At 52.2% G+C, this 18,972-nt stretch overlaps 1 protein-coding gene across 5 annotated transcripts in view; it reads right to left on the bottom strand.

Annotated features, from left to right (window-relative positions):
- B3GAT1 (beta-1,3-glucuronyltransferase 1) overlaps positions 1-14,127 on the bottom strand; it is a 36,589-nt gene extending 22,462 nt beyond the window's left edge. For 2 of the 5 annotated variants that reach the window (XM_017809737.1, XM_017809738.1), the window contains exon 1: positions 13,559-14,127. The gene's annotated coding sequence lies outside the window, so the exon portion shown is untranslated. The remainder of the gene's footprint in view (positions 1-13,558) is intronic. The other 3 variants (XM_017809734.1, XM_017809735.1, XM_017809739.1) reach the window with 2 other exon arrangements.
- Between the last annotated feature and the right edge of the window lie 4,845 nt (positions 14,128-18,972).

The raw sequence follows: 18,972 nt of genomic DNA, 5'->3' as shown, positions 1-18,972 counted from the left end.
AGTGGATCAAGGGAGCTCAACACAAGCACAATTAGCTTCTGGAACTTATTGCCACAGGATACTAAGAAGAACAAGAACTTAACAGGATTCGGAAAAGGATTAGTTGTGTATGTGAATAAACTGCATATCCAGAATTAGAATGAACCACCCACTAGTTTGGAAAACATATAAACCCTTGAGTTTCAGAGCTTCAGCCAAATTTTAATAAGCATCAGAAACTTTCTCTTCTCCAGATTAATCTTCCCCCCCCATGTTAGAGACAGGACAGGAGGTGTGATGGCACTGCTCTTATGCTGCTACACTGCCTAGTCCTGAGGTTTCACTGCTTCCAACAGCAAGGCACATCTTCTGGGAAAGCTTTACAAGATCTGATTCCTTGCCCTAAATGTGTTTGTTTTCCTGTACAGGTTCTTACACTGCAATCATCACCACAGTGCCCAAGTGCTGCCACGGATTTCTCCAAGATCCTCAGCTACAGGCACGGCACTTCCTTTCTTTGTTGCTCCAAAGACGCACAGGGGTCTTTTCCAAGGATGGAATCCTTTTATTAAGTGATTTTGGAAAGGGCTGAACCTGGGCTTTGCAATCTTACTGTGATAAACAAAGCAGAAGGACAAAATGTGTCAAGGACTTGGCAATAGAGGCTGATTCGGATCCTTGATGTCCAGGAGAGTCTGACCAGGGAATGCTGTCACTCACAGGGGCAGCTCTGCCCTTTCTGCTTCCAGAGTGTGCCCTGGTCTGCCAGTCTGGATTGGCAGGACTCTCTCCAGCCAGGAAAGCTGTGGGTTGACTCAGGTCTTGGATGAGAAAGCATCTAGAGCACCCAATCCTTCTTGACAAACGGCTGCACTTCGCACATGGTTTTTAAAAAGCATCTCTATCAAGATGAAAAGCTGTTTGACTTACAGCCCACTTCCAAAATAGAAAGACAACTGGGAGTTGTTTTTCTTAGAGGAAAGTTGGTGGATTTTAAGGTTGCTCGTGGGTGAATGCTGAATGAGGGCTGGGAAAAGAATGCTCCAACAATTAGCTCATCCAAGGGCTTCTCCATCCAGTCTCCTCAGCTGGTGACACAACGATACCTTGAGTTGTCCCCTCTGCTCAGCTCAGATCACATCAGCACTGTCAGGATCACACACATTCCCAGGCTCTCTGCTTCCACCTCTGTGGGCTGCACTGCACCGAGTATTTTGTGCACCGCTGACTTCCAGAGACTTTGAAAAGTGACACTAACAAAGGATGACCCAATTTCAACGTGATTGGACTAAATTCCACAGCTCCATAATAGGCTTTGCATATGCTTTGTCCAAAGGGTTTGAAGACACGTGCTGCCATGTGATGCCTCCCATAAGGGGTCACCACGACCAAGTCTCACTTTTCCAAAGGACCAAGCCTCACCCTTCCAACCAGCAGGCCAGCAAACAGCACTGTTTCAGGATCTGCAAGGCTGAATTACTGAGCCAAACATGCCAAGCTACCACCAGGCCCCCTGTGGACTTTCCCTTCTCTCTCTACCCAAGGAACAAGTCAAACAAGTACAGCAGAGCAGGGTGATGAAAGAAGGGACACGGCTGTGGAAGGCAGACTGTGATGCTCACTAATGCTGTAGCAAGGATTACATCACCACTTCACAGCTTTTGGTGGTGGTTGAGAGAAGCTGCAGGCTTTTACACGCTCTCTGAACTAAGGGTGAAGGATTCTGTGGGTGCACCTGGAGCCCTGGGCTGGTGGGATGCACCGGGAGCTGCCTCCCCTTACACTGGCACCTGGGAAAGTTCACAAATATGACCATCAAACATGAAGAGCTGTGCCCAGCAAGCCCTAATTATCTCCCAGTTCCCTGTGTTCCCAATTCCAGACCTGGAGATGAGGCTGCTCTCCTCCCACCCACTGTTGTCTCTTGACATGAGGCAGGGGAAGAAGCACAGCAGGGCAGGGCACAGACCTTTCAGCATCACCAACCCTGTACCTGCCATCAGCACTTACTTTTAATTACTGAGCTCTTCCCTACCCCTGGAAGAAAATAAATCCTGCTCTATTTAAAAAGAGTTATTAATAACCTGATTCTAACACATAAAAGAAAGGGGAAAAAAGAAGCCTTGCAGAGCTATGAGCAAGCTCACCCTCTCCCACCACAGCAAGCCACGACTGGGCTCTCTAAACACCTTAAAAGGGGATTTAGTTTTCAAAAGCACGATTTTTCTTTTTTTGTAATAACAAACATCAAGTATCTTAGAGGTGTTTTCTTTGAAGGTTGGGGGGGGGGAAAAAACACGCAGGCATCCAAATTCTCCATTACTTCTGAAAACAAAAGCTGCTGCAGGCACAGGTCCCTGAAGACAGTGCTGAAGGATGAACTGCTTTGCAGGAGCTGTTCTCAGAGCTGCTGGACAGCGTGTCCATGTGCAGGCTGGGAGGTGCTCTGGACAGGCAGCCAAGAGCACCCCTTGCTGTGGGAGCACAGTTCCTGCTCAGAGTGCTCCTGAATTCCCACCCCTCAGCTCCTCCACACTCCTCCCAACACCACTTGCAGCACGTGCTGCTCACCAGGCAGCTCAGGAAGCCTGGCTGGGGTTGCTCTGTATTTCAGAGGCGCTCGGAGCAGCCACGCAGGGAATTTGAGCTGAGGAGCTTCTGGGCTATAAATTCCCATATAAATTTCTGCCTTATTGCAGAGCACCTTTGCACTGCAGACAGCCAGGCAGGGCCAGGGCTCCAGGGTTAACTGCTGCACCTACTCGAGCAGCCTGAGCCTCGTTAGCTGCTGCCCAGGCAACAAACCCTCCAGGCTCACAGCACACCCCAACGCTGCAGAAATGGATTTATGTCACAGCAGCAGTGCCATTCCCTGAGTCACAGGAGTATTTCCTGCAGGTTCTCTCTCCTGTGGCTTCATGGGACAGATTCAGCAAAGCTGCAGCCTGGCACTCAGAGCTCTCAGCTCCCTGCTTAACACTTGGTCAAGAAATCAGCCACAACCATGACATCAGCCTACAGAGAAAATTCCCAGCTCCCATCCCTGTTAAACAGCTTTTTTCAAAGGGATGAGGCTCAAATCCTGATCCCTGCTCAGCGCTGGGTGGTCAAACAGGGCACAGAGAGCCTGATAGCCTGTGACCTCTGCAAAAGTCACTAATGGGACTGAGGAATTAACATTGATTCTTTGATGCTATAGCGTGGAAAGGGAAGTGGGGGGGATCTGGGATGATTAAGCAGATGCCCAACTATAATTCAGCAGTTGCAACACAATCAATCCCTGCTCGCAGTCCATTAGTGCAGCCACAAACCTACACAACCTTCTTGGGAACAGGAAGGTCATTTAAAAACTGTCTCCCTTTGATTTCTGGTCCCTCCCAAATTTTGGCAGGGTGTCCTGGGCCTGCTGTGCCTGCTCAAAGGGAGCACACAGGGCTCTCATCCTTCTTCCCTCACCTCCCAGTGAACACAGAGGCTTTTGCCAGTCTGGGAACCTTTGACACGTCAGGATAACAGGGCCTGAGAGGCATTTGGCAGGGAACCATTTCTTTTCTTCTACCAGCCTAAAACCCCCATATGCCAATCCAATAAACCCAGAGCTATTCCAGCATTGCCCAAGGAAATAGGATTTGGCTCTCAGTGGGAAAGGCACGGGCTAAATGCACCCGTTTGTCCAGCTTCCAATCCAAGCCTGCTTCTGACTCTGGCTTCCCTGTGGCTAAATTATTTTGGCTCACCTGCACCTCAGCTTTCTCTAGAGGTGAGATGGAAATAGCTGCCTACTTTTGGCCAGGAATCACAAGGCTCCAGTAGCTCACAGGTTAAATACAGCCGTGGCACAAGCACTGATGCCCGAGGTGCTGGCAAAGCACAACTCATCCCATGGCCTGGATTGCGTGCCTGGGGAAGGTCATTTCTCCTAATTTTAGAACCACCCAAGGGCCAAACCCATCCCAGATCTTCTGAATATGGAATGGAGAAGCCAAAAAAGCTGGAGGCAGAACGAAGCCAATGGTTTCACAGCCCAGCTCAAAAGAGCAGCGGACACGAGGTCTCACAGGAGGACAGGCACCCACAGGCTCCCCCCCAGCACCACTCCCCAGCCCCTGCCCTTCCCAAGAGCACCCTCAGCACTTGGAAAAGCTTGACCTGCTTGGCCAAACCACTTGGGACACATGGAAATGTTCCCTGTGACCTGCAGGGTGTCTCAGCACGGGGGAACTCTGATCTCCGAGTGAGAGCACACACACGTCACCATGCCCAGACAGAGCTGCAGATGTGCCTGAGGGACACACAGACTCCCTTGCAGGGTTTTACCTGCAAGGTGAGGTGCAAGACAAGCCCTTGGGGAGCTCAGAGAAACTGGAGGGTTTTGTAATGGCTGCTCTAAGAATATTGTAATCACGCAGTAATTATGATGCATCTCAAATCAACCAGGCAAATTACCTCGTTATTATTATGACTGTCACCAACCTTGCACGGCAGAGAGGGAGAGCAGGCCATCCCTTGCCCAAGGAGGGAGCAGGGGTAGGAGAGCATCACCAGAGCTGCAGCACAGACCCCCCACACTCCCTTCCAATCCCCACACTGGCAGCCTGGCAGCTTCCTCGAGTGACTAAGGTCACATCTGTAGTTCCCTTGGCTGTATCTCAAGGTACAACACTTAATTTGTCAGGTTGATTTTACCTTTTTTTTTTTTTTTAATTTAACAAATATCTTCAAGCACAAGAGCAGTCCTTGTGATTTGATTGGAGCTGTCAGTCTTTCAAATGTCATTCCCAGAGATGACTAATCTTTGAAAACATGAGTTACTAAACTCATTGACTCAGTTGATAAGGAGCCAGAAGAGAAAGGATGGTTGAGACAGAGAGGGAGGAACCAGTGGTACCTGGACTCCCAAGTACTGCATGTGGCCCTAAAGCCTTTTTGCAGCTCAAGGGACTGGGGCTTCATGAGAAATGCAGGAGGCAGGCTATGAAGATGGGGGCTGTGGCACATCAGTGAGGACATCTCAGCACACCTGGTCCTCCCAGTCGCTGTCACGTTGACAAAAAGGAGGGGAATTGTCTCTCTCAGCCCCTCTGAACATGCTGGTTTCTCAGTGCAGAGCCAGGGCATTGCTTCATTCTGCCTCCTCCTCAGGCTCCCTTTGGAGCAGGTTTCCCTGGCCTCCCATATCCTCCATTTTCCCACAACCACCCCATGTAACACTGCTTTGGGAAGCATCCCAAGGTTTACAAGCCCATGGTGTCAGCAGCAGAGTGGGGCATGTGCTGATCCCAACCCCAGTGCTGGGACTCACCTACTCCACAACTCCTTTTCTCTTCAGACCTGGGTCTCAGCCCCAGATTGCTGCAGAGTTCAAACTTTGCTCTGTAACAGAGTGAGTCAGGCTGTAGGGAAAGTTATTAACTTCAGCAGCCTGAGCCTCTCCCCTTTGGAGTGTTCTGGAAGGAGCTGCCTGGGTGAGACAAAAAGGACTTGCCAGGGAGGGCACAGAGCACACGAGGCAGCCACGAGAAATAATGTTGGCAGCATTATTAAAAGATAAATTGGAGGAAGAAAGGAGGTGTGTGGGGGGGTGACAGCTCCAGAGGATTGCCACAAATCCTTTGCCACCAAGGCCTCAGAGCTGCCAAATTTCCCAAAGCCAAGGGACAGGGAAAGAGCTCAGGTCCTCCTGCTCCAAAGGTCAAAGCCCCCCTTCCACACATGTGTCCTGCTGGTGTGAAACCCCAAAAGGATTCGGCAGCAACAGGTTCATGGTGTGTAATGCTCTCCTGAGGCCAGCTCCTAACAATAATCCCAGTATCCTCCCAGTGCCATGGACAGTTACTCCTCCACAATGGGAAGAAATAAGCAGCTCCCCCTCCGCCCATCCTTTGGGCTTTATTTATAGAAAGGCACCTTTTGTTGCCATTTTTCCTTCTTCCTGAGGCTGGCCTGCCAGGCTCAAGGCAGAGACAGTACCTGTACCTCCAGGATCCAACCAGCTCCACCTTGCTGCCAAGGGATTCATCTCAGAGTAATTTTATTCAGCGTTAGCCAGACCCCTTCTCAATGCTCGTCTCTGAACACTGCCTGCTTGCACTGGGGAGAATAAAGTAACTAATAACTTAAAGTATCTAACCCTAAGGCAGATGAGACTTCAAACTGAGCCACCCCAGAACGAGCTGAACTCTCATCATGTTGCTTCTCAGTCTTAGAGTTGTCCTGGCCCCCATCCTGGCCACTCACATTTCAACCCATCTTTTCGATGCTCCCCGTTTTAGCACTCGCAATTTTTTTTCCCCCCCCGGTAAAAATCGAGCCAGAAATGATGCTCCTCGAGCTGACAAACAGAAACAGATACTTCCAAAACCTCTCAGAAGGTCATTCCAGGAGCTGCACGCTCCGGGAAGATGAATATGTTGGAGTCACGCCTCGTGAATGTGCCGCTATTGTAAGAAAGACACTGGAGGAATTATTCATTAGCAGTGACTTCTGTAGCTCTAATCTCCATAACCAGCTGCCGTTTATCCAAGTGGATCACAGCCCGTCTGAACAAACCTTTGAATGCCCCTGCAAGCCCACATCACACAGCCAAAGCAGCCTCTCCTGGAGCACTGCATCCCTGCAGCTTTCCCAGGAGCTGAGCATGGCAGGAGAGAACATTCCTGCAGCTCCCCGGGGCTGGAGGGAGCCGGCAGACACAGAGTGCCATAAACTGGCTGGCAGCCTTTCAAGGGTGGCAGGCTTGTGCCAGATTAGACTTCTCTCTCCCAAATTAGAAGCAAAACGTGCCACTAGAAAGTCAGGTGAAAGCTGTCTCTCAAGGAAGCAAGAGGCTGCCTCTCAGTGCCACGGCGTGAGGCAGCATCTGAGAGCATCCTGCTGGTCTGAGCACAGCCAGTGCCTCCCAAAAAAAGCCCCAGCTCTCAGGGTGCAGCCTCTTTGTGCTGCCCCAAACTTGCCCACGTGCCCTGGCAGACACAGGTCACGGGTTGCTGACCCCCACCATAAACTGTGCTGGGATTTAATCACAGCACCATTCTCCCCACATTCCCACAGTCACAGGAAGCCCCTCGTGGAAGCAGGGGAATGGCATCATTACAAATATTAACCTTCCCCAGCCCTGAGGCCTGAGCTGGGCAGTGCTGTAGTATATATAATGTTCTTACCTATATACTTCTATACTCCTACTGATCACAGGAGACATGAAAAGACCAAACAGGCACCCTCTCTGCCTCAGTCGTGCAGATTTACATCCAAACACCATCCCTGCCAGTTCTCCAGCACCCAGTAAGCTCCCAGTTCAGTCCAGGACTGCCTCACTCCCTATGTCTCACCTCCTCCTTCAGAGACCCAGCCCACTCTTACATCTGCCTCTCAGCATCCATCATGTGCATCTATTATTCAGGAGAAATATCAAGTTATTCACGAGCCAAAAAAGGCTCCAGGTACTGCACCAGGCTCTGACAGAATTCCTCCTGAAGATACTCTTTTCCCAGCCTGGACTCAAAGGGAAGGAGTGCAGATCTGCCCTGGCTTGGATCCCTCGGGAGGGATTTACAGCTTTGTTCTGGTGAGGGACAGGAGTTAACAACCCTGTCAGGCCTCTCCCTCATCATCTGCTTAATGTACCTCGTTAATGGCCATGGCACAGGAGCACTCACCTCCTGCACACTCCACAAACTCCAGCCTTCCCCTTGGCCTTGTGGCTACAGTTCCCCCCAAGGACAGAGGGATGGCAGGGCATGGAGGGCACGGGCAGTGCCATGGTGCCCACAGGGGACAGTGACATTTAACACGATGTCAGAGGCCCCAGCAGAGTTGTTCACACACCAGGCAGGCATCCAGCCCCAGCAGGAACGCAAGGGTCACACACACCAGCAAAGTTCTGCTTCCCTTCCACTCAGTGAATCCCAACGGGGCAGTGAGGACTGTTCAGGGCAGCAATCACTGCTCTGGGTTGGGGGGTGGCTGCTGTGCCCAATGAAACAGTGGCAAGGATTTCTCTCAGCATTGCCCCTCATCTACACACACAGAAATTCCTTCCAGAAGTGCTACTCCTGTGCTGGTGACAAACACTGGCTGGGCAGGCACGGGAGGAGGAGGCAGGAGGGAACACAACAGGCTCGGTGTGTCTCTCACTGCACTGAGAGCACCCACAGCCCTTCCAAAAGGGAGCAAAGCACAGCGGTGCACGCCACAAAAGAGACCCAAAATCCTGCACTGGGGCACTCAAAACCAGAACAAGGCTCTGATGTGCTTCTCCTGGGCAGGGATGGGCTGAAGGCCTCGGGACTGTGGTCCTACAGCACTAACTCCTGCCACAGGACTGTCGGGTGGCACGATGTTGGTGTGGCTGACGTGAGCTGAAGCTGGAAAAAGCTCACTTGGATGCCCTAGGCAGAAGCACTGCAGGGTGATCAGTGTCCCAGCACAGCTCCAGGTTTACTCTCTGTCACAGTCCATGGGATTCAAGTGGAATAATCATAAAAGACCATCTAGTTTAGTCCCATGTGGCCAGAGCACTGTCACTCCCCACTATTTGCTGGGTTTTGCTCGTTCCCTGAGAAGCCTCCTCTGTGAAGATAAATGTATTGGTACACATTTCTTCTCCAGCTGTAGAAGCTGCTCAACAGGGGGAGAACACAAAGGATGACATCTAAGGAGTTCAGCCAGAACACTTCAGCACCAAGGTGGAATTTCCAGCCAAGTCCAGGGGGAGGTGACCCAGACACCCACCCCACTGCCACACTTGCTGAGCACCCACACACACACAACCACAGCAGCACACAAGGGCATCTCAGCCTTGCTTTGTGCCACCAGGACAAGAGTTTGGGCTTGTAAAACTACAACGTATCCCAAGTGGGATCCCAGTCCTACTGGTGGCCACAGGAGTGATGGTTTCTATCCACTGAGAGCTGGAGAGGGCCCCAAACCACACTGGCATTATGTTATCATAATGCTGGAAGCATTATAAATGCTCTGTGTGCCAGACAAATCCTGGAGCAGGCTTCCAAATCCCCTCAAAATCCCCACTTGCATCTCTACATTCATCCATTCATGAAATCCAGAGCAGAGCCTCTGCATCCATCCTTTTGCTCCTGGCCTCTCTCCAGCTGAATGGAAGGTGAGGCAAACTCAAGGTACTTCTTCTGGATTAGCCTTTTTTTTTTGCCTTTCAGGTGCCAAACCTGCAGAGGAACCTGCAGAATGATGTCCAGGAGGGCAACTGAGACAAATCCCATGGCCCCTTCTCCTGTCAGAGAGTGAAGTGTGTCTCATTATCCATGAGCTCTGGCCACCTATCCCTGCTCCCTGCAGGGCCACAAGGTGTAGGCAGATCCTCACAGCACACATTGCTTCCTATATTCTTTTTGAAAGCAACAAGGGAGAGTTTATTTGGCCTGTTTTAGAGGAATGCCCTTGGATAAGATGAGCTGCAGCCTGGAAATGCCTATTTTTCTTTACTACACAGTAACAGAACACTTAAGCAAAGGGTTTCCCACCTTTTGGGGGTAAGCAGACTTCTCTCTCTGAGCCACAGCTTTCAATTCCCTCTCCACTGCTCTTAAGGAACAGCAGAAAAAGCCTTATACAGAAGCTTAGCTCTTGTCCTGGCTTTAGGAAAACAGCTCAGATCCAGGCAGGAGGGGGATCTTGAGCATTTCCTATTTATTCTGCTGTCACTGCCAGGCATATCACATGGTGTTCCCCATGGATAGGAGAAGCTGGAGGGATTTCTGAGGGACCACTGCAGCTGGAAAATTACTTGAAGGCTCTGTGCTTAAAGGTACCCGGGCAGGAGCAGACACAAAGTGAGTGTGGAACTACACTGAGGGAGAACACACACTGCCAAGGAAGTGTGGAACACACACTTGTGTGGCCAGGATGGAAAACACGGCTGTGCAAAGCTGCCAGCCCAGCACAGGTACCCACAAGGTGTTCTCCTGCACAGGGATCATTTTATGAGCCTGTCAACGACCTGCCTCGGAAAATTCCTCTTGGGAAAACCAACACGCCCACCGAGGGAGAGGGACAAGAACAGGAGGAGGGATAAACTGGTGAAATCTGTGGGACAAAGCACCGTGAGAGACCAGGATCTGCTCCCCAGCACTGTGGATTGTTCTCAGTTCTCTCCCCAAGCTCTCAGTTCCCTGGAGGTTTGGAGTTCCCATTAAAGCTGTAGGAGGATATATTCCATAGTGACTAATGTGCTGTGTTACTTAGAGCACTTGGGGGTGGTCCACGTGCCTAGATCAGGATATGGAGATTAATTAGGGGCCACACCCTGTGATCTCTGCTCAGCAAAGCCCCCACGAGCTTCTGAAGGTGAATCCAGCCCTGGTGCCAACTTGCCAACCCAAACACAGACAGCTGGGGATCGAGGGAGGACCCATCCTCGCTCTTCACACCTGGTGCTTGGCAGAGCTCCCTTCTCCTGCCACCAGAGAAGCAAAACACTGGTAGGTAACTGATTCACAAGCAAAGACAACATGTTACAGAGCAAAATAACCCCTGAAACAGCCAGTGCAGAGGCCCTTGCAGTGCTGCCAGAGGGTGCTTTGCCTTCAGGGGGGTTGAAGCCACACCAAATGCACCTCCAGCCAAACCAGACTTACAGCTACAGCCCACCTAACTTTTCCAGGCTCCTGCATGCCACGGAGGGCTGCAGAAAGAGGGGAGGGTGAGAGAGCCACAGAGGGCATGACCCCCAGAGAAAGATGCTGAGCAAGGCCTGCTGTATCCCCAGAAGTCAGGGATCCTGGAAGCCAGGCAGCCTCTGGCACTGCTCATCCCTGCGTGACAAAATGCACAGCAGTGCAAGAAAGGACCATGTCCTGTCCTCCTCTGGATTCAAATCTGCCCACTGGGTTTTGTTTGAAGGAGGAAAAAACTGCTTTTGCACAATTTTTTTTTTTTTGAGACAGTAGAAATAGAACAAGGGCAGGACAGAGCAAAAAGCATGGCAAAAGGCAAGTCTGCAAAAAAGCAGTGAAAAATGAATTTTGCCCTGGTGTCCCTTCGAAGACAGTTCTTTTCATCTCCCAAGGCTTCTGCTGTGGCAAGAGGAGGGTGCTGCAAAAGATGAAAAGGGCAGATGCTCTGTTTTGCTTTCAGAAAGCATTATATTTTGCCATGGAGCAGCCAGCTTTGCACTCTGTGCTCACACTTTGGGACTGGAAGGTTTCCTGGTGGGCTTAGACCAGATCTCCCAGCTAGAGCAGTGGTTTGCCAGGAGGATGCAGTGTGGGTAAACTGCTGAAAACCAACCAGCCCTGCACACCAGAGGCACTCACTGCTCTCCTTCCCTCAGAAGGTGCAGAGTTGCACAGAAAAAACAGAAAGATGCAGAACAGCAGGGCGGGTCAGGGGAGGAAGGAGCAAATCCAGCATCCCTGAGGCTGGAGCTCTGTAGACACTGCCCTGCTGAGGACAAAGCCACAGGAGAACAGACCCCTGACCCCAGTGGCACTGTGGCAGCCTGTGGCATGGACGAGGTGACAGTCCCCTCCAGGGCTGGGCCACCTTTGTGTTCACTCTCCACTATGAGCCACCTTGAAGGGTCAGGAAACTTTGAGAAGCCAACTCACAGGTGGGAAAGGTCTCCCCCTTCTCCTCCTTGCTGAGACATGCATGTGGAAAGAGCCCTTTATGGATTCCCTCTGGCTTTTCTGTCCCAGGGAATCAAAATGACACAAAACTTGAACCCCTTTTTCTGCACCTTCCTCGGGTCAGCCTGCTTTGGAGGGACTCAGCTCTCACTGTTGACTCCAAGTTCCCAGTGCTCTGCCAGAGAATCCAGTAGTGTTTCCCTAAGAATGGCTTGAAGGTGGGATTTATAACTCAGCTGTATGGAATGGGAAAGTACTCAGAGCCAACATCACCGATTTCATGTTTCTTCCTCTGTCTTTCCTTCACCCATAAATATACTCAACCAGGAAAATAAAATGTTTGATCAGCTACCTCCCCATTCTTGTAGCACCCACTGTCCTGCTGGCTTTAGCCTTTTCCAAAGCTTTTGGTCCCTGTCACAGAATTCACCCTGCTGGGAGAAATATCTTTCTTTTTCACTAAGTATTCAGATCCTTCACCAGAACATCCATATTCCTCAGTGCTTTGAGGCTGACACAGAAAGAAGATATTTTACCCTCTTTTCCTGAGTGCCTCCATTTTCCCCACACCTTTTCAATCCCATCTCTGTCAGGTAAAGCCAAGAAATCCCAACCACTGCAACCTTCCAGGCAAGTCTTGCAGAACTGACTTCCAGACGAGTCAATTCATTCACTGAGGCAGATGTTCAGGGACACCAACAATTCAGACAAGGATGTACAGATCCATGGAACAGATTCCAGAGTCTCTGCCAGTCCATAACATTGGACCACGAGCTCCTTAAATGTTCCTACAAGCTCTTACAGCAATTGTCTGCACACTGGGGCTCGTGACTTTCTGCACTGTGTGCACACAAGTGGGGACTTCTGTGACGTGTCATTATTTAATTTAAAGCAAAGGCTTCCTAAGACCCATCAAGAAGTCCCTGAAGGCAAGGGGAGGAGGGGGGATGTGACAGATAGCACGGAACAAATGGATGTTGCAGCAGCAAGATCCTGCCAAAGATATTGAGGGATGGCCAGCCAAGACCTCTGCTTGCTGGGAATAACTGGATATGGGCTCCACAGCTGTAAACATCAGGATCTCCTCAGTGCTTCCCCAAACACCTGGGCTAAGCCACCTCCCAGCACTATTTGGAGTTGTGCTTTCTGGTCTGACCAAGAGAAATCTGGGCTTTCATGGTCAGAGACCCAGGAACAGAGTCAGAGAGAGGCCCAGCAGGGAACAGGAAAGCACCATTTGTGGGCAGCTTCATTGATCACCACGGACTTGCTCTTCCACAGTCACTATTTTTCATCCCCACCCACTCCCACAACATAACACGGCACAGAGATCACTCTGGCATTGCTCAGCCATCTCCTATTCCTCCAAAAGCTAGCACATGGACAGCTTCTCCTTTTAAGCAGCCTCAAAGTTGGCTCTCACCGCTGCTGGCACGGATGAAAGGGATTTCAGTTCCCCCTCCTCCTAAATCCCATCCCTTTCTGTTGCGAAGAAAAGGCAGAGGATGACCAAGGGAAGGGAAGAGCAACTCTCACCTCCCTCCCCTCCTCCTGCACGGATGCACTGCCAGTCTCGAAGGGTGCAGGGCCATCGGGGTGCCCAGGCAGCTTCCCGAGAGCCCGAGGGGAGCCCCGGGGCAGGGGCAGGGCTGCGAGGGCAAGGCTGGGAGCACAGAGCTCCTGGAGGTGAGACACGGGCACGTTCCCCATCACCCGGCCAGCCCTCCCCAGGGAAAGCAGCTTGGTGTCCTCAGCCCCAAAAAGGGGGGACAAAGTGCCCCCCAGCACTGCAGCCGCGGGACCCGTTCTGCGTTCTTTGAATACGCGGGGAGGGGTAGAAAAATCGCTTGGGGTGTCTCCTGCTGCCTCCCACTCCCTCCCGCTGCATCCACACATCCACACACCCAGCCCTGTGCATAAAGGATGCCTGTCCTGCTCAGCTCAGCCATGCAACGCCTGCAAGAGGCAAGAGTTACCTTATTCCCACAGCCTGAACCGCCTTCTCTCTCCATCGTGGCTGGGAAGCTGCTCCCATTCATGCTTTAATCCCTGGGAACAGAGGCACGATTCAAAGCGGCTGCTCGCCCATCGGAGTGGGCTCCCCCAGCAACCTCCTCCTCCTCCTCCTTCTCTCCTCCCTTTTTCGTCGTTTGTTGGGTCCGGTTTTGTGGTTTGCTGGTTTTTTGGTTCTGGGTTGTTTTTTTTTTTAATGTATTCTTTCTTAATCCAGGCGGCAACCGAGACACTCCTTCATCGCCTCTCTGCCTCCCCGTTTCACTCGCACAGAAACAGCCTTGGAGAGCTCCTTCCTCCTCCTCTGCCTCCGTGGACCTCTGGCTCCCAGGTCTGCCTTCTGCAGCGTGGCGTTGAGGGAAAGAAAGAGAGTGAGAGAGGGAGGGAGCGGGCAAACAGGGAGGAGGAGAGGAGGAGGAGGAGGAGGAGGAAGAGGCCAACGGGATGCAGGAGGAAGGAGCCGGAGCGTGGCTGGCTGCTTTGTATCCAGAGCGGTGCCGACAGCCTCCCCCTGCCAGAGGAGGACCTGCTAATGGTCTGTACCAATTTATTCCACTTGGGCAGGGGCACTTCTCCCTGCGACAGGAGGAAAAGCCGGGGAAGGCTCCGAGATGGCCCCTCAAGGAATTGGTTCCTGCTCTCCTCGCTCCACGGCATCACCCGCCGGGTTCGCAGCCACAGGCTCGGGGAGCCGCTCTCCCGGCTCGGCAGGCAGGAAGCGCGAGGATGGGAAGGGCTGGATGCGAGGGAAGGGTCTGGCTGGCGAGAGGGCTCAGCACCTCTCAGAGGGAGCAGTGACCGTGTGCTGGGGGGGAAGCAAAGCTCCCCCCTCCTGCCCCCAGGGTGGCAGACGGGGCTCTGCTCCACTCTCAGCACACACACACTTCAGCAGAGCACCCTCCACTCCTCTCTGCCCGTGCCCAGGCTGATGGCTCCCGGCTGAGCCCACCTGGGCTTTGGCAGCAGTGGGGAACACTCTTTACATCTCATCCAACTCCTCTTTTATCGAGCACCACGTCTTTCCATGGCCCTGCTCAGCCACCCCCACCCAAAAAACAAGGTACCCCCATATTCACCCTGGCAGCTGGCCCAGGTCCCTGGCACCGGGCAAAGGGCAGCAGGAACATGATTTCCCATGGGAAGGAGGCTCTGGATGTGACTAGGGCTGACCCCAATCTGGGGGCAGCTGCAGCAAGTGCAGCAGGCACGCAGGACACTTGTGTGAGCTCCAACCATGCAGCAGGACCCCGGGGATGCTCCCTTCCTCTGCAGGGACCATTTGGAGGATGCAGGGCTTGAAGAGGCAGAGTAAAGGTTTTATCTCCTGCTCCTGCCCTTTAACAGCTAACCCAGGCAGGGCTGACTCATGCTCAGCAGCAGATTTCTCTGAGATGGCTGAACACCACATCTCCAAATGCCACATGCACAGCTGGACAGTTTAACATGAGCCAAAAGTCACTGCTGAGCTGGGGGCAAATCGCCTTTTACCTGTCCTGAACTGCTGCCTGCTCACCTGCCTCCAACCACATCAACCCCTCCAGGGACCACCATCTCCTCCTGGCTCCATGTTCCACACTGGACGTGCACAGATCCACAGCTACTCCCTTGTGACTCCCTCTCTGTAAGGTTACAGTGCCATGGTAACCTGTAGGTATAGACAGATTTACTTATGCTTTAGTAAAACAGGAAGAACAAAGACAAAAATGCAACATTCCAGTTACTGTGCAAAGCTCAGAGAGCTGAGGTCCAGAGTGTGAAGCAACCTCAGGGACCTTCATCAGGTCACTCAGACCAGCATTTCCACTGGACTTGTTTGAACATTCAGACCCCAGTTCTAACTTGTGCATCTCAAGGGGCACCTGGGAGCAGAGCTTTCTGCTGTTTGGAAGTGCAAACATTAGCCATAAATGCGCAGCCATCGAGGCACACGGAGAGATCCCAACTGCATCATCACAGGGACAGTGGTTCCCATAATCTTTCCTTCTCAAGTGGGGGAAGCTGGAGGACTCCCCACCACTGTCTCAGGTGGGAATGAGCTTTGCTGAGCCTGGAGCCGGGGATTTGGTGCCTCCAGGCCAGTGCTGAAGGACTGTCCACAGCGATGCTGGAAGGAAGGAGCTTTATAACAGCCTCTCCCCACAAGCTGCACTTCCCTGTGGATGCACAAGGATGAACAAGGGCTGCCAATCCAGAACCTTTCATGCACGGCCAGGTGAGCTTCTGCTCAGCCACCTCCTCTGCAAAACACGGCAGTTCTTGCAATCAAAGGGAACGTGGCCTTTTTTTGTCCTTGGTCTCATTTTCTGCAGGGTACCAAGGGAGAGATCAGCTCCAAAGACTACTTGCCTGGGAATTTTGTGCCAATTCAGCTAGTACTAAGGGTTTCACTGAGCTCTGTGTCTATTAAAAATGCATAATGTCCACTTATATCAAAAGGATAGATTCAAACCCAGCGCTTTTCCAGCGTGTCCCAGCTGCTGTTATGGCATTCAGGAGATGGATAGGAAGGAGCTGTCCCTTGGGGCCCATATCAGGAATAAGAAAAGGGCACATCCACTGACTATTTCAGGGCTGGTTGTGACAGGGAAAAATAAGGGAGAAAAGACATAAAAATGCTCCTGCCACAAAGCCTAACCACATAAATATTCAGGGAGGAGGGAAAGATGTGCTACACCTGAGATTTATAAAAATTATGGGCGAGCAGTAACATTTCAGGCTAAGCCCTGCATCTGTGTCTCCAAAGGCTCACAAAGGGGGAAGGCATTGGGATGAGTATCAAGGGAGCTCAGGAGGGACACAGACACACACACACACACAGAGGCACTGCTGCCTCCCTCCTCTGCCACCCCCCCCCCGGCTGAAAATTACGGTCTGACGCACTCAGAGCTGCTTTTTGTGATCAGAGCAGCAGAACAACCGTGCACAGACACTGCTCTGACATTTTCCAGGGTTGTCCCTTTGAACCTTAACAGATCGACTCGCCTGCACGCTGGATGGGAGTGTGAAACATTCCCCAGAGCCAAATTCCAGGAGAGGGCAAGCCTGCCAGCAAGAGGGGTATGGGAGGAAAGACTCGATCCTCCCTCGGGATTTAGGGATAAAGGGGGAAGGGTGCTGTTTGCCTGGATCCACGGAGCTTCACGGAGGATGGGAATCTGAAACAAGCAGCATCGCTGTTGACAGCAGTGTGTATAAACAGAGCAGCATTTCCCTGCTCCCTCCCCCTTCTTATTATAGCACAAAGCACCCCGAGTAAAATGCATACCCACAACAATCCACTATAAAAGGAAAACAAAGCCCGGAGCGTGTGCACGCACACACAAACACAGAGACACTCTCCTGGAGAGCACAGCATAGATCCAATACCTTAAATGTCATTTTTTTTTAAATATTAACGCTGTGCTCCCGGCTGGGTTTATGTAAGGTTTCTAACCGCGGGGCTGGAGGCACGTGAAAACCTAAACTGGATGCTCGCAGGCTCCGCCTGCCCCGGCCTGACCCCGCTCCATCCCCCCCGTCCCGCTCCATCCCCCCCGTCCCGGCTCCGCGGCAGCAGCAGAGCCGGGGCAGACACGCTCCCACCGGGCATTTTTCCCGGGAGGAAGCAGAGCTGCAGCTCCCTTTCCCCCTCTTCCCGGCGCTTGCCATCTGGCTCTGTCAGGAGGCTCCTGCTGCAGCCAGGCACAGACACGAGCGGATGCCTCTCTCCGGATGAACAACCACTTCATTAGCCGGGGCTGTGCGGGGCAGAGGGAGGAGCACGAGGGCAAATCCTCGGCAAATAGCAGGATCCATTTCACACAAACGCGGTGCTGGGCTGCCGGGAGCAGCCCCGGGGCTGCCGAGATCCACCTTTCCATCTAACCTGGCTGCCAGCCCCTCCTGCTGCCCCAATCGCAGCTCCACCAGCTCTTCCAGAGCTGTCTTGTTTTCCAGCCTCAGGCAGCCTGAGCATGGGAACTGCCTCACCTCAGGCTTTCCCAGAGTTTCCTCAGCTCTAGGCTGGGCTCCAGATTGTTACCACCTCGTGGTGCCAGGCTTGAGATACGACTCCCTACAGAAATGGGATGAGGAATGAGATGGGCCAGTTGTTGAAATGCTGCCTCACACCCAACCCTGACACTGGGCAGGGAGGACCTCTTTGGATGGTCCCACCCACCTTGTCATGCAGGTGAGAGGGACTGGAGGCCGTGGGAGGGGCTGTGGAGAAAAAAAAAAAGTCAAAGTCTGGTCACTGTCAAACTAAGACCATTCCCCTTCTTCCTGCAGTAGCTGCTCATACCCAGAAATCAAACTAACAAATTGTGTTAACTCTCCATTCAGCCAAACCCCTGGACCTATTTATGGTGCTCCCTTTAAGCACCACAGTCCATCCCACGCTTTGGAACAGATCCTTGCTCCTGCTGTGGTTGACATGTACAATACTGGGCAAAAAGATCCTTCACCACCTGCTACTCTGGTTACTGTTCACCAAGGGCCAAGGAAGTCAACAGGTTTTTCCTTTTCACCTTGAAGCCAAGACAGGGAGACACTTTCTTCCCTGGCAGCAGTCAAGGCTCTGTAAGTGCAGGGAGGGCATTTATCCCCCCGATCTGTGGGTGCAGCACACCCTCAGGGTGCTGCACAGATATTGCACAATACATTTAGGAGCAGGTCAGAGCAGAGGAGGTCTCCATGGTGCTGCATCAGCAGGTGGTGCTCTCCCCTTCAGTTAAGCCCTAGCCTGGCATTTTCCCGCTGGGATTTCCTCCAGTAAGGACACCTCAGCCTAAGGCAAGCCCCCTCTGCTCTGCACTGCTGAGAGACTGAGCCTGCATCAGTTCAGAGCCACACTTTGCATGGAGCTCCCCATGGACAGTGGTGCTCCTTAACATCTTGGGAGAAACTCTTCGTGGGCTAAAGACCCATCGTAGGTGAGCCAAACTCAGGGGAACATCTAAAAGGAAACAGTTTAACACATTGCTGGGAGCTGGCAGGAGTGATTCAATAACCCCCAGACTCTTTTGTCCAGCTACAGCCGTTCCCTGATCGTTACCCTGGCTGGGATCCAAGGCAGAGATTGTTCAGAGACCAGCACAACCCAGACGGTGCTAAATCACACGCATGCAAACTGTTCTCCAAGGGATTTTAATTTATTGGGAAGCACCCTCTTAGCAAACAAACATACCCAGGGATCCAGCTCCCTCCACAGGGCTTTGTAATTAAGCTCTGTGTCCAAACCCTCTGCACACCCATCACACAGGTCAGGAACTCTTGTCTCTGCTCTGGATGCCACAGCTTGACACCAGAAGAGAGGAGAGGAAGCAAACACAGGCACACACTGCTGGAGTTATTGCTGGAGTTATTGCTGGGTCTCTGGGTGCGGTGAGACAACCCC

Source organism: Lepidothrix coronata, unplaced genomic scaffold, assembly GCF_001604755.1.
Source record: "Lepidothrix coronata isolate B3197 unplaced genomic scaffold, Lepidothrix_coronata-1.0 Scaffold27, whole genome shotgun sequence".
NCBI classification, from domain to species: domain Eukaryota; kingdom Metazoa; phylum Chordata; class Aves; order Passeriformes; family Pipridae; genus Lepidothrix; species Lepidothrix coronata.
This window is presented reverse-complemented; position numbering and strand designations above follow the sequence as displayed.